We start from the raw sequence: 16,899 nt of genomic DNA, 5'->3' as shown, positions 1-16,899 counted from the left end.
GGGGATGTAAGGCAGTGGGCAGTTTGCAAACATCCGTACACTTGGTCAGCCACAGCACACTGCTATTGTCCTGTACCTCAGATATATATATATATATATATATATATATATATATATATATATATATATATATATCAAACAGTAGAGGCCCCCAGACTGATCCTTGAGGTACACCGTTGAGGATGAATCTATTATTAGAGGTGGGTTCTACTACTTTGACTGAGTGGCTACTATCATTGGACCAGTTAGCTACCCATCTGGTAACCTACAGGTTGGTGCCTAGCTGTGTAGGCTTATGTATCCTATCCACCTGGGGAATAGTGAGACAGGATAAGGTTAGGTGAAGGTAGGCATTGTTCACCATCTTCCACTCATCCCTGTGTTTATTGACCACTGCAGAGAGGTCAATCAGGTTTCACAGACCTGATCTCCCTTTGATAATATCATGGTGTGTGGGCCCAGACATTTTGATGTTGCAATGTCCCTGTTCATAATGTCCTTGATATTGCCTCCCATGTCCTTGCAGAGCAGGCTAGTTAAGCTAATGTGCATCCATATTGACTGGGTTGGTGGATTGCTCTACCTTTGTGTATAGGGATGACAGAGGCCATCCTCTGTGCAGATGGAATGACACCAGTTCTCAGGCTGTGATGGACTACAGTGTGGAATGGTTCTGAGAGCCCATGCCTGTGTTCATGTGGGATGCAGCCAGGGATGGTATCATGGCTATGGAGACCTCTGTGTGTTGCCTTTGAGAGGGCATTACTGACCTGCTTCCTGATGATGAGGGGAGGGGAGCAGGTGCTGCACATGTACATGTGTACCACTGGGGGACAGGGCAGTAATGAACACACTTCACCTGTCTGCATCCAGTTGCCTATATCTGTGCCATATGTGCATGTGGTGTTATTGACCACCACTACGGAGCAGATTTGAGTGTTGCCTCTGGAATTGCAGACACATATGTGGAAGGACTAGTGATCTGCCTTGGTGGATGTGTCAAAGTTGCACTCAAAGACAGCTTTAGGATACATCACCTGTACCCTTATTTGCTTGTACAGACCAAGGTAACATGGCTTCCAAATGAGGCACCTGTTTCTTCTTGACCTGTCCAGCCCTTGTTTCTAACCTTTATGGTATTTGTATATTGCTGCTTTCCACCACAGGTGTTTACCCTATCTTGAGGGAGATGATGTTGCCCTGTCAGATACGCCTGAGTCTATACAGCTATGTGGGTGCCCAAACAGTATTGTGGTGTGGGCTGGGGCACTGCTGCTAGTTCCAACAAATGGGGTGCTGCCTGTACAGCTACTTCTACCTGCTCTGAGAGGATTTATAGTCATTTGTGTACAGTTCATTCTGTTTGACACTGTAAAGTGGGGGTGGGGGGAAGGGGAGATGGGGACCTAATCAGTGATGACTATGTGGGCAGATATTACCAAGGGAGATGGCACTGTAGGAGTGCTACAGTGGCTACTCATGTTGGTTAAGACTAGGTACATGAGATTCTCACCTGCCATAGGGATGTTGACCAGCTGATCCACTGCATTGCCATTAACAAAGCTGAGGACTCTATGTGTGTTCATGTTCACTTGGCATAGGTCAGGAACATTATGGTTTGGTATTTGAAGTCACCCAGGAGAAGGGTAGACAATTGAATCCTGAAAGATTCCAGCAGGTCCCAATAGGTGTGGCGGGTGTCTATAGTCATGTTTGGAGGCCTGTAGCTAGCTATGATTTGGTTTGGTATTTTGTCAACTGTTAACTGCACTCAGGATGTCACCCATGCATCATACTGTTTGGCCAGCCTGGAGATGTGTATGTGTATGTGTATGGTAATGTTCAACACTCCACCTTCTGTAGCTTTGCGGGGCCTTCATTTGGGACCTAAACATATGATGGGATGGGTGACCTGTCAAGGTTGGTGTGCTCTCTACAGCTAGACAGCAGGTGTCAGTGACTGCACAAATGTCAGCATCCTACAGGACAAGGTACGCTTGCATTAACATGGGTGTCATGGTAAGACACCTAGCTCCTGTTAGAGCAAGACGTCTGCACAAAGGCACACATCAGTAGTGGGCAAAGGCCAGTAAATAGTGTCACTTTATGGATTTAGCTGAAAATCACTTATTTGCCAGCAAAAATGGTGTCATATTCACAGGTGTACTCTGCAGGATATGACATCTGATAATGAAATGTATGCTAATTTGTTATAACTGCAGTTTTTAATGGGTTGCCTTTGATGTGTCAGACAATACACAACTATCTGAGGCATTGACTACAAATATGAGCAGACATGTAGTCAGTCTGCAACACTCTGGACAGTTGGCAGGTATTGGCTCCGGTATATCACATACAGTTCAACACACACATCTGCACCTGTCATGTAGGATGCACATACCCTATGTACATCTATTACATTTGTAAGACAAGCATATGTATCAGAGTAGCATTCATAGGTGACATATGACTAATTACAGCATCCCAGGTAGCTGGCCTACCAGTGACACATTCAGTATTGGACAACAGAGACTTTGTTAGACATACATGAGCTGACCTTTGCTGGGTTGAGTCAGGGATCAGAGATGTGCTCCATGTCAATGCAGGCAGGGAAAGCAGAAATAGCCATAGGTGTTGGACAGCAGCATGTGAGTCCATCAGGTCTTGTTGTGGCCTAGTATTTAATGTCCCATTTGACATCATTGCATCCCCCCCTTCTGCATTCCATTACATGCTTACATGACTGACATACCTGTTATAGTGCTCAGAAGTTAACTCACAAGAATGCAATTGATTAGTGTAGATGGGTTGAGACCTGTGTTGCATAGGCAACAGCTTGCCTTTTGTATTTACCGCTCATGAGCAGATGATGGCCCGTGCACCAATCAGTGTTTCCCACTTGTATCCAGAGCAGTTGTGTTGTCTTTCCATTTGCCAATGCTTAGCAACACAGTGCTAAAATGATGCCCTCCATGTGGGCCTTGCCCCTTTCCCTTGCTTGTGTGGAGGACATTATGGATGTGTGGGGGCTGCAGCTTCACAGTAGGTAGGTGGGAATACCTCTCAGGAGATGACATGTGGAGACAGCCCAGCAACATGGGGAACAAAGCTCCAGAATTGGGTAAAGATTGTAATTCTGTAGTGCTGTTATACACATAGAGGGTTGCTAATTTAACAGGGTTCATCTGGACATGAATTTTCTGTGTGACTTAATGTCTGAAAGTGATATGTCTCTGACATACCTCTCAACTGTCCTGATGTCCACAGACTGCCCAGGGGTTTGCCTGTTATGTTTAATCTGTTCCTCAGACAACATCTGTTTTTGTGGAAGCAGTAGGATAATGTGAAGATTGTAGTCAGTAACTGTTGACATCCATTGGTGTTTCAGACATCATATCCTTCAGGGACATTATGTTACAACAAAGCCTGTGACACTGCCAACTGTTTCAGTTTGTAACACCATTATGTGAGATATGTCCCTCTCTCCAGCCCCCTGTCCCCCAAGTATGTCATGCTTTGTCCAGATGTCTTGCAGTAAGAAGGTCAGAGGTATGTGATATAATTATTTATTGACTGCATTCAAGGTATCATCCCATTGACTTAGCAGACTCCTGGGAGTGGTATGCGGCAGTGGCCATAAATATAGTCTCACACCCAGGACATTCTGTAGAAATCTGTACAAATGATAATTATGTATGTCTGGCCATTGTAAAGTGACTGCCAAGATTGTGTAGCAGTGTTGTGTATAGATGTTTGTTTGGCTGGGTAGAGAGAGCAGCAAATGTGAGTGTTACAGATCCTTTTTCTATCTGACTGTGCATGCTGCTATGGCTGCTGCTGGTCTATCAGGTGTGTATGTTTGTAGGGGCAGACTGCTAAAGGTCCTTTAACACCTCCGAATTCCCAGTACATTGTGAGTTGGGCCAGTATCTGTCAGTGTATTGTGTGACTGGGAATCACAATATGTTTGTTCAGTCATTCTACTCTACAGTTCATTTGAGGTACTGGTATGTTGCTGTGACTGTGGTGCAAATGGTTGTGGGTGGACATTTATGCACCACTATCTACTTTTACCTACAGTTCCATCCCTGTAGTGCATGATATATTTGGATATACATGGGTAATTGCCCAGAGCTGATTTGGGTTAGTGTTATGTTGGTCTTACTGTGGATCAGAAGGTGCAGGGTGACATGACTGGTAGTTGTCACAGGTTTTTTCATTCTGTTACATGACTGCAGTCATAACTCTCCACTGTCCAGATGTATAGGCACTGTCCTAATGTGTGGCTCATATGTTTTGTCTGTTGGCCACAACAGTTGTGGGGTTCTGAGAATTCACTAGGATGATGTGAGCATGGACATCAGTAAATAATGACATTCATTTGTGTTTCAGACCTGGAATCTATCTGGCATTGTATGTTAAAGCAAACCATGTCACTCTAACAGACTTCTACCATGTATGACAGCCATATTTCACAGATGTCACTACTGTTTGCCCTTTATCCCCGCAGTTTGTTGGGATTTCTGCAGATGTGTTACAGTAAGAGGTTGGTCATCTGTATATATATATCTATATATATATATCTATATATATATATCTATATATATATATATATATATATATATATATATATATATATATATATATATAGATATATATATATATATATATGCATGAGAGAGAGAGAGCGAGATATTGGTATCTATATATACAGTGGATATAAAAAGTGTACACATCCCTGTTAAAATGCCAGGTTTTTGTGATATAAAAAATGAGACCATAATAAATCATTTCAAAATGTTTCTCACCTTTAGTGTGACGGGTCTATATTAGAAGGCCAAAAGTTTAAAATCACGAATGCTTTAAAGAGCAAAAATGCCAGACCTCAAAATCATTATTGTGGGCAGGCTGCACCCCCCACTAAATATATATATTCCAACTCCTAGACTGCACTACAATGAGGAAAGGGCAAATATTCTGATCTTCATTGTACTGCAATCTCAAGAAAATCACTTTGGGGTCCGGCATGTTTACTCTTTGGAGCGTTCATGATTTTAAACTTTTAGTCATCTAATATAGAACCTAATGTGACCTATAACCTGTACAATTCAATTGAAAAACAAACAAATCTGTTAGGGGAAAAATATAAAAAAATAAAACAATGTACAATAAGCTGGCTGCATAAGTGTGCACACCCTTAAACTAATACTTTGTTGAAGCAACTTTTGATTTAATTATAGCGTTCAGTCTTCTTGGGTAGGAGTCTATCAGCATGGCACATCTTGACTTGGCAATATTTGTCCACTCTTCCTTGTAAAAGCACTCCAAATCTGTCAGATTGTGATGGCATCTCTTGTGCACAGCCATCTTCAGTTCACCCCACAGATTTTCTATACTTTATACATACTTTTTTTAAAAATTGTCTACATTATATATTTTTTAATCATATTTATGTAAACAAGTGTATTTAATGACAATACAGTGTTGGAATAGAGCTTTACTAATCTATTAAACATAAAGATTTTTAACAAGCTTTGTATAACAACCTTCAAAGCTTTATGACTAATGCCTTTTTAATTAGCAAATTAATTAACTTTGTAATTGGCTTAGGTATATAAGGTACTGTGGGGAGGACCTTGTATGCTTCTGATGAAGTTGTTTAATGAAAACGGAGTGAACAAACGTTAGAGCTGTGGTAACACTTGGACTGATTTCTGGAACAGCGTGGCTAAATTTAACAAGTTTGGTTTGTACCTGTGATTGTGGTGACTTTGGATGCAATTAGAGAAAGAAGTTTCTTTTCAGCAATATCACATTGCGATTGACTGCTTTTGAAGGGCCAGTGCTTCCGTTTTGTGTCCGTTCTGTTGGATTACTAGTTTTATTTTGGACACGTTCCTTTTTCATTGATTATTTGTTTGTAACAGGATGGAAACCACTGGCACTACTTGTCCGGATCACGGACAACGCAGCACAGATACTGGCGAATTAAGGAAACTAGTGGGTCAGCTAACACAGTTGGTTGGTCTGCTGACTCCACTAAGCCAATCTATGTCGACGCTTTTGTCGTCCTTTACTCCCCCAGTCAACCAGGAAATGGAGAAGCGGAATACGAGGGGCCCGAGTACTAATGGAGGTGGAACGAGATCTAGAGAACCGAAAGGTGCTACGAACTCCAGTTTGGATAGATTTCCGAGGATATTTAGTCCGAACGGACCGGAAAACATGACGGGCGATGAACGAGTGAGGTCCCCTTCACCAACGGATGTACGAACACCTGGGGGAAGTAATACAATCACAGGTACTTCAAAAAGACTGTTTACCTTAGTATTTAACGCAAAATTTGAGTTTAATGAAAAAGCAACGAGAAATATTTATCATGGGACTTACAAAACCATGTTAGAGGACTTTGACTTTTTCTTTTACAAATACAAGATGTTAGAAATGGACAATTCATACCTTAGACACTGCTTATCTGTAAATATTATCCCCAAAGGTCTCAGAATATTTAAATATCCTAATAATGTTTTGGAGGGCAGTGAGTTTCACAGTGATTTAATAGTGGCTTTTGAGAAATGTGGTAGAGATATCATGAAGGCTATTATAAAAAATAATGAAAAAGAGATTGTGAAATTACAGAGCAAGATTGAACAGTTAAACACAGGTATTGTCAATGACCTGGCATTTAGTATTAAGGAAGAAAAAGCAAAGTATTACAAACTGCTCAACAACATTGAAACTAAATGTATAGATGTACAAAACAGGAAATGGAATAAAATTGAGAGGGACTTAAACGAATATAGGACTAAGACACACTACCCCAAACCCAAGAGCAATAGGAATTATGGGAATTTCCAAGAAGGCTTAGATAACAGGGAGGAAGTTTTCTATGACAATGAGAATTATGACAGTGAGTTTCCACCACTTAGAAGGTCAGAAAGACTTAGGTCCAAAAATAACAATGAACCTTACTCAAAAAACTATCAAGTTTACCAGAGGAGGCCCCAGGGGAGAAACACAACCAAGTGGAACTAATGGAAGGGATAGTTAACTCTGGTTTTAAGTGGACCTACAAAATTTCACCATTTTTAATTATTCCAGTTATCCAATTTCTGAAACGACCTTTAATGTATTTTCGAAAGGGTTTGGCTTCATTCCATCAATAAAAACAAACATGTTCAACTTGTTAGTTGACGTTAAGATGTTCCTTAGGAAAAAGAACTTGGAAATAATGTTTCATGACAATTACAAGACTAATTACACCAACAGTCTGAGGAGAAAGAGTACCTATGACCCCCCCTTACACCCCCAATTAAGAAACTTTGAGAATTTGATAGAACAAAAGATAAGAACCTCCCTTAGTCATGGGTTTGTTAAAAACAATCTTACCCAACAAGAAAAAACACTATTGGATGGTGTATGTAACAATAGAGAACTGCGGGTAATGAAACCGGACAAGGGAGGGGGGGTCGTCCTCATGGATCAGATTATCTATGAGGGAAAGATGATGGAAATTTTGAATAACACTGAGAAATACCTAAAGACTTCTATTAACGAAATTAACATCGCTTATGGAAAGATCCGCCTGGTGCTAAATGACCTACTGTTGGAGGGTCTGATAGACCAAGCAACCTTTAGATACCTATATGTAGACAAGCCAAAAATACCAGTTATTTTTGGCATACCAAAGACACACAAAGACACCAGAGACCCACCCCTTAGAGCCATAGTGGCGGCTGACAATTCTGTTACTACACCATTGGCCAAATATGTAGACTTGAAAATTAAGAAATTGGTCATGAATAATGACAATATTTTAAGAGATTCTTGGGACCTGTTAAGAAAGTTAGACCACTCTTTGTGTAGTGATAGTTTGGCTTTTGGGACCATGGATGTGGTGGACCTTTTCACCAGTATTCCCCACGAGACAGGGATGGAATGGTTTGAGGAAATGTTGGTTGAATCTAAAACACTAAACAACAATGAATTCAGAACTGTTTTAACCCTTATGGAAGTTATACTAAAAAACAATTTCATCTATTTCTCAGGGGAATACTTTAAACAGGTTAAGGGCGTAGCAATGGGGGAACCCTGTGCTCCCACCTATAAATATAATTATGGCCTACTGGGAGAACAAATTTTTGTTCAACTCTATTTACAAAGAACAATGGCTATTGTATGGGAGGTTCCTGGACGACCTGTGCTTTTTGTGGAAGGGAGATGTGAACACATTTGTTGAAATGGTAAACTATCTGGACAACACAACGGAATTTCTTAGGTTCACACACAATTTTGACAAGAACAAGCTTAACTATTTGGATATTTCCATTACAAAAAATGGGAACAAATTTGAATCAAGAGTATTTAGGAAAGAAACCTTTTCTAATTCTTACCTGCATTACACCAGCTCGCACCCTTACTTTCAGAAAAAAGGAGTATTAAAGGGTCAGTTGGTTAGAATTAGCAGGATGTCTTCAGAAAATGAACAATTCCAATAGGAATGTGAATGGCTAAACCAGTTCTTGGAAAGGATACCCTAACCAACTTTTTAATGACCTACTTCAGGAAGTGTTAAAGGGGAGGGATTATAGGTTTGCACCCATTTTAGGTAACAACAACAACTATATGGATATGGTTGGGGAACATAGGAAAACGACGACCTACAATAATGGGTTAGTAATAACCTATGATGGACAAACATCAAAAGTCAGAAACATTATACAAAATGAATGGGAAAATTTTTCCAAGATTTCTGACTTAGAATGTATATTCACTGACCCCTTGAAATTTATTTATAAGAAGGGAAACACCATCAAAAATCTAATAGAAAGAGGTCACAATGGGTATAGTTCAAACAATTCATCCAAGAAAAAAGGTTTATTTAGATGTGGAAATTGTAAATATTGTTCCCATATCATAGTAGGTGACAGTTACTTTTTACAAGCTAGAAACAAAAGGTTACCTATGAATGTATTTGCAAATTGTAACACCAAGGGGATTATTTACTTAGCTGTATGCACAGCATGTAACTCATTTTATGTAGGGAAAAGTGAGAGACCCCTTAAAAAAAGAATATACGAACACCTATACGACATTAGAACCAGTAAAGAAAGTAACGCACTTTTTAAACATTCTAAACAATGTATTAAGGCAAAGTTCCAGTTCTTTGTTTTAGAAGTGGTTGATGTTGACCCCAGGGGTGGTATGTGGGAGACCCGAGTTGAACACAGGGAACTCTATTGGCAAATCACCCTTGAAGCGACTAAGTCCCCTGGTTTGAATGGAATGATATCCCTGGGACCTGTACTTAAACTAAGAGCAGCTAAACTGTAACAAACAAGACCTTGAAAAATTATCCCATTGTTTTTTTATATTAACTAATGAAGGTTTTGGTTTTTAAAAAAACTTTTTTTAAAAATTGTCTACATTATATATTTTTTAATCATATTTATGTAAACAAGTGTATTTAATGACAATACAGTGTTGGTATAGAGCTTTACTAATCTATTAAACATAAAGATTTTTAACAAGCTTTGTATAACAACCTTCAAAGCTTTATGACTAATGCCTTTTTAATTAGCAAATTAATTAACTTTGTAATTGGCTTAGGTATATAAGGTACTGTGGGGAGGACCTTGTATGCTTCTGATGAAGTTGTTTAACGAAAACGGAGTGAATAAACATTAGAGCTGTGGTAACACTTGGACTGATTTCTGGAACAGCGTGGCTAAATTTAACAAGTTTGGTTTGTACCTGTGATTGTGGTGACTTTGGATGCAATTAGAGAAAGAAGTTTCTTTTCAGCAATATCACATTGCGATTGACTGCTTTTGAAGGGCCAGTGCTTCCGTTTTGTGTCCGTTCTGTTGGATTACTAATACTTTGTTGAAGCAACTTTTGATTTAATTATAGCGTTCAGTCTTCTTGGGTAGGAGTCTATCAGCATGGCACATCTTGACTTGGCAATATTTGCCCACTCTTCCTTGTAAAAGCACTCCAAATCTGTCAGATTGTGATGGCATCTCTTGTGCACAGCCATCTTCAGTTCACCCCACAGATTTTCTATTAGATTTAGGTCTGGGCTCTGGCTGGACCATTCTAAGACTTTAATTTTCTTCTGGTGAAGCCATTATTTTTCTGATTTGGATGTATGCTTGGGGTCATTGTCATGTTGAAAGGTGAAATTCCTCTTCAGCTTCAGCTTTCTAGCAGACGCCTAAAGTTTTGGGGCCAAAAGTGACTGGTATTTGGAACTGTTCATAATTCCCTCCACCTTGATTAAATCCCCAGTTCCAGCTGAAGAAAAAGTAAACCCAAAGTATAACACTGTCACCACCATGCTTCACCATGGGGATGGTGTTCTTTTGGTGATGCAAAGTATTGTTTTTGCTCCAAATGTACCTTTCAGAATTGTGGCCAGAAAGTTTAACCTTGGTCTCATCAGACCATAACACATTTTCCTGCATGCTTTTGGGAGACTTGATGTATTGTTTTGCAAATTTTAGCTGGGCCTGGATGTTTTTCTGTGCAAGAAAAGTCTTCCGTCTTGCAACCCTACCCCATAGCCCAGACACATAGAGAATAGGGAAGATTGTTGTCATATGTTCTACACAACCAGTACTTGCCAGAAATTCCAGCAGCTCCTTCAGTGTTGCTGTAGGTCTCTTGGCAGCCTCCCTGACCAGTTTTTGTCTTGTCATTTCGTCAATTTTGGAGGGACATCCAGTTCTTTGCAACATCACTGTTGTCCCATATTTTCTCCACTTTTTGATGACTGTCTCCACTGTGTTCCATGGTATATACAATGCTGTGGAAATTTATTTGCACCCTTCTCCTGACTGATACCTTTCGACAATGAGATCCCTTTGATGCTTTGTAAGCTGTCTGTGAACTATGGCTTTTGCTGTAGCAGGCAACTGAGTAAATGACAAGAAAATCATACTAAGACAGCTGAACTTTATTTGGGGTTAATCAGAGTCTCTTTAATTGATGGCAGGTATTTACCCAAAAGATTGAATGCTATAATTATATCAAAAAGTGCTTCAACAAAGTATTAGTTTAAGGGTGTGCACACTTATGTATCCAGCTTATTGTACATTTATTTATTTTTTATATTTTTCTCCTAACAGATTTGTTTGTTTTTCAATTGAATTGTACAGGTTATAGGTCACATTAAAGATGGGAAAAGTTTTGAAATGATTTATTGTGGTCTAATTTTTTATATCACAAAAAAATGGCATTTTAACAGGGGTGTGTACATTTTTTATATCCACTGTACACATACACACACACACACACAAACACACACACACACACATATATATATATGTGTATAAAACAAAAAAACAGTACTACGGATATATAATCCCCCCTATGTTGAATGACTGTTATGCATGATATGTATGTAAAAACATTGCCAATTTCTGCAGCTTGAATAGTGTAGTTGTATGTTTCTGTGATTTGTAGTGCACAGTGTCCGGGGTTTGAGACTTGGCAGTGCTGATTTTTTTGTTGCTGGGCAGAACAAGGGCTGATGGAGACAGAGTGACTAAAGCACTTTTAAGCAATTGTAAGCAGGTGTGTGCAGTTTTGTGCAGTGCTAAGCATTGTTAAGAGATGGTTAAATAAACGCTCTTAGCTTTACATAGCACCGGTTACTCCCACTTACACCCACGCTGATTTTCTTTAAAGAAAAGAAAAAAGGGTGATAGGACAGTGGCAAAATGGCGGAAAGCAGAGGGGAAAACATTATGAAAAGCAGCTAGGAATGTGCATGATGGATGTAGGAAAGGGCTATAGCTCTACATTTCTTTGGCAGCAACAGCTGTGAATTGCATGTATAGACTTTGGAATTTACAGCCTCACACCCCACAGAGACGGGTGCTGGCAACAGACATTTGCAGAGAAATCAGTGGATTGATTGATTAATTTCACTGTACATGGGGGCAAAATGTAGAGCAATGTATGGGGCAATGTTTTTTTTTTTTGCGGGACAGATGCCCTTTTTTTTAAGGTGAGAGTGGGATGTTGGGGAAGGGCTGTAGGTATGTTTGGGGAGGTAGGTTGGGTGGGATAGCTTGCATTTGCAGACAGACAAGACTGACAAGACAGCAGACAGGGGTGGTATATGACACATGAAGGGGTAAACAGCTTTGACGGGAAGGTGGTTGGGAATCCAAAGCCCAATGAGCCCCCAAATGGATATAGTGGGACTGAGGTTCCTACTCATGGGCAGTCACCACTGCTCCTTCACGGCCCCGAAGGTGGCTGTGCTGGGGGGCTGGACAGGAAGGGCAGCCTGCCCTCAAGGTGCACCAGGTGGCCCTCAATCTGGTGCAGCTGCCCACCCAAATCTGATCGGATGTACTGCACACCAAACCCTGGACCTGACTGTGGGTGACAGGCTCCTGTCCACACCCGCTCCTGGCGGGGGTGGGCCCCATTCCCTGAGGTGGTTCCACCCAAAGGTGGTGCAGGACTAGCGGATGAGGAACACCCGGGTTGGATCCCAGATGTGCTGAGGCCCAGTGCTATGGCCAGATGAGGTGGGACAGGCAGATCTGCCGGGATCTGCCTTCCCAAAAATGCTATGGTGTTGAGGTTTTAAAGAATATGTTGGTTAGTCATGAACAACACTTTTCCAGATTAGTTATAATATGGTGGATGGGTGTTCCAATTAATCCCATAAAACAGATTTGAAACAGTTGCATAGCAAAACAAGCACATGCATAAATGGAACAACAGTATGCATCATAACAGCATGCCAGTAACATTGATGGCAACAGGCCACCAACAATGGTATTTGAACAAGGTATGTTAATATGAAACCAATCAAATATATGAACAATAATAGAACACATGTCCCAACATTAAGTTTGGAGTAAAACATACCCATAGTATATGAAGTTCAGTACTGATCCAGATGAGGGGTGGGGGGAGAGGCAAAATGTCCATTAACAACTATTTCTGCTTCTGTTTTCCACAACAGTTCTGCTCAATACTCTATGGGTCTGCCATCACTTTACATCTGCCTATGACCCATAGATTCTGTAGCACAAATATACCTATTAAACTGTCAGCCTGAAATGGTATGGGGCAAACTGTGACAACTCTGGGTACATGCCTAGAGGGGAATCATACATGTCAGGGTTACATATCTGGCACAGGAGGGGTACCCTGAGTGATGTTATGTGAGTGTGCTACTGACATATTTCAACTGTTTCCTATCTTTGTCCAGGGTTATTGGCAGCAGTGGCCAGTAGCCATAACACCATGACACTTGAGAGACATGTATCGGGAAGAGTACATGTTGTATGTACCTATCCTGCTGTCATTTGCAGGCATGTGGTGGGACAGTTGAACAGTTGTAAACAGTTTATATAACCTTCATACAGCTATTACGAACATTTCATTATCTGTACAACTTGTGGAGAAAATATATGTTAACACTACCTAACTGTTTTTACATTTATTCCTGATTCCTTATGTGTAGATATGCACACATCTTAGTAGCACTCCATGGAGTTGAACCATTTCTGGGTGTAAAAAATTAACAACTAAACTAGTTCTCATCAAACTGAGCTACCGAGGAACTGCTGTTTCTTGTTTCACTGGTTTCTGTCTAATAGTCTCTTGGTTGGACAGTCTGAACTTCTAATCCTGTGATGCATGCATGACAGATAGTTATTGTACTGTGCATTAATCCTTTGGATTTCTACAACCTGGAAAGCAAAGTTTAACATAAGGCAATGCTGGATGGAACACACCTTGAAACTTTCCACATTACCGTTCAGGGTTGAGAGCTTAGGGCAGTATATATTTCACATTTTAGTAAATCTTGTTTTACATCTACAGTTTTTCTTACAGCTGGTTCACAGAAGAAGCTCAGTTAATGTATGCTGTCACAGACACATTTGCTGTGAAGAACATGTATACATTCTATTATGTCTACAATAACATACCAAAATAAACACAACAGGTTTTTGTCAGGATTTTTATTGCACATCAATATTAGTCAGTCAAACTTTTTTATTTATTCAGTTGACACAGTAACAGTATACCTACTAGCAGTAAGCAATATACTCCTTAGCTATTTGGACAATATACTGCAAAATAGATTTGTACTCTCTAGCCTGTCAATGCAGCTTCAGCAGTCTGTCACCATGGACATCTGTTCATAGCCCTCTCTGCTGCAGCTGTAGGGGAGAGAAACAAACATTATGCATACCTGTCTATCACATTCTCAGGCTAGTATTTCCTATAAAGTACTTGATAGTGATACTTACTCACTACAGGAGCATTCCATGCCCAGGCATCTTGGATCCACTGGGCCAAGAGCACCCCCTTCCACCACTTTAGGTCAGTATAGTGGTGCCGTACCTGCTCACCAGTACAGGGATGCCAATAGAACTGGTGAGATCATGTGCAAGATTGTCCCAGGCCTCCCTTTTGTATTGTGAGCCCTGGTACTGGCTCTGCAGCAGTCTCTCATCATGTTTTTTGACAAGAAGTCCAGCCATGACACTGGACTCCTGAATGCTCCAGCACTGCACCCAAAACAAAAGTCTGCTTAGTTTCCAACACCAGACATGTTCCTGCAGAGATCAAACTAAACAGGTTATGGCTGTATTTCCACCTGCACAGTTTAAATAAGGCCATATTCCCATCCTTAGCCATCATTGGACAATTTTGAAAATGCTGAGCACAGCTTAGCAATGTGCAAACCCACTAAGCTGGGTTGAACAGTGCTTAAAGGTATAATTGCTGAGCACGGGTTAACTGTGTGCAAACCCACTTAGCTGATCGACCTGCTGCTTAGCAATCATATGTAAGGTATGCATTGCTGACCATTGCTCAATTTTCATTTAATAAAATATCAGGATAATGGCTTCATTTAGTAGGTATATATGATTTACTTTACATGACATCCCTCTATGTGCTTTCATTACATTAGCAAGTGGAGTGGCTATAATGTATGGGACACTTGAGTATACATGGGTGATATCACATCTTATATGCACTTACACTTCCATTTTACACCAGCTACACTACCCTGGTTGACAAAAAACAGATACTAGATAATTTAAGTTTAAAATAATAACTTTAACACTGCTTTCCCATATAAAAAACAACTTGCCTGTCTTGGTACTCGAACCATGAAAACCTGCATGTAAAGCTGGGATTCTAACCACTACACTCTCTTGGTTTAGGAAGTTCAGTTGTATATTTTTATTTATCTCCTATGGGATGTTTAAGCAATGCTAAGAGGAGAGCCATAACATGCACACCCACTTAGCTACACTTAAACATTCCTTAGCATGTAAAAAAAAGATTTATTATATTATTATTATATTGTTAGGTTATATAGTGAGTATTGTGATTTTCTGACAAGTCATTGAGGACTGCAGTCAGGACATAATGGCATACATTTAACTTTCAGGCTTCTATCCTGCAGAAATTCATGCTAATGCATGACCTATTTTCTATCAACTTTCTAATTTTGTGAGGGCAACATTTATGCACTGTCCCTTTTTAGTGCTTTTCCCCCCCATTATTTGTGCCTTTGTCCACATCAACTGCTATCAGGGAATAATGGCATATATTTGACTTTCAGACTTCTATCCTTCAGAAATTCATGCTAATGCATGACCTGTTTTCTATCAACTTTCTAAGTTTGTGAGGGCAATATTTAAGTACTGTCCTTTTTTAGTGATTTGTCCCCTAATTATTTGTGCCTTTGTCCACATGAACTTCTGTCAGGGAATAATGGCATACATTTCACTTTCAGACTTCTATCCATTGGACATTTATGCTAATTTGCTAAGTTTGCGAGGGCAATATTTAAGAAGTGTCCCTTTTTAGGGCTTTGTCCCCCATTATTTGTGCCTTTGTCCCCATTTCCTGCTTCTGCAGGTTGTGAGGTGTCGTACTGCACTTTTACAATGCAGGGTGTGTGTCACAGAACCTGGCACACACCCCCTGCATTGCTTGCCTGCTCCTGTATGCATTTCAGCGTCCACAGACACTGAAATACACATTTATTTCATGTCAGTGACCGCAGACACTGAAATACTGGCATAATATTATTGAGAAATTCTTTAATATTGTGCCGCATCAGGTTCAGAAAGTGCCGGGGCATGCTTGTAGTCCATGTACTACTTAAATACGCCCCCTGCACTCATTCACACTAAGTGTCCATTTAGCCTTAACATCAGCGTGGCTTCATAAATATGCAAGGAGCGCTGCTGTAGCTACGTGGACATGAACCACAGAGTTTATTGAATCTCAGGGGTTAATCTTTACTAAATGAACATGTACGTGAGTGAAATAAGCCAAAGAAATTTCAAGGGAAAGAACAGATTTCACTCAATTAGAATCAAATAATGTTAAAGTATTCAATCTGAATATGATTTTTCTATGCATGTGTGTATGTGTGCCTGTGTTTGTGTGTGTGTGTGGGGGGGGGGTGGCAGAAAGCATTTCTCTTACTATTCACTTAAGCCCATTTTAATGCCTATAGCTTTACTATATCAATTAACACAAATTATGCTATATTGCCCTTCTAAACCCCAAGTTCACTACTCCTCTTACTGTTAATGCAAATGCCTGTCTTAACATAAATTCAATAATAGATTACTACTTCTGTTGCAATTGAAGCACCAAACAAATCTCTAAGTATTATTTCCTCACTTTCATCACAATTGCCCATTTCTTATCATCAGAAAACATCATTTCAAGCCCTGAAACCAGTGCTCACCACAAGCAAACCTACTCATAGTTTCACTTACAATACTAGCTGCTTCAGAATACATAATTAAAAATAGAGCCATCCTAAATTAGGACAAAACTTCTAGGGTTTGCAGTCAAACTCATTCAATTATTAATATCGTATTCAACAGA

The sequence above is a fragment of the Protopterus annectens genome, chromosome 11.part0 (assembly GCF_019279795.1).
Source record: "Protopterus annectens isolate FY-2018-M chromosome 11.part0, PAN1.0, whole genome shotgun sequence".
Lineage (NCBI taxonomy): Eukaryota > Metazoa > Chordata > Ceratodontiformes > Protopteridae > Protopterus > Protopterus annectens.
This window is presented reverse-complemented; position numbering follows the sequence as displayed.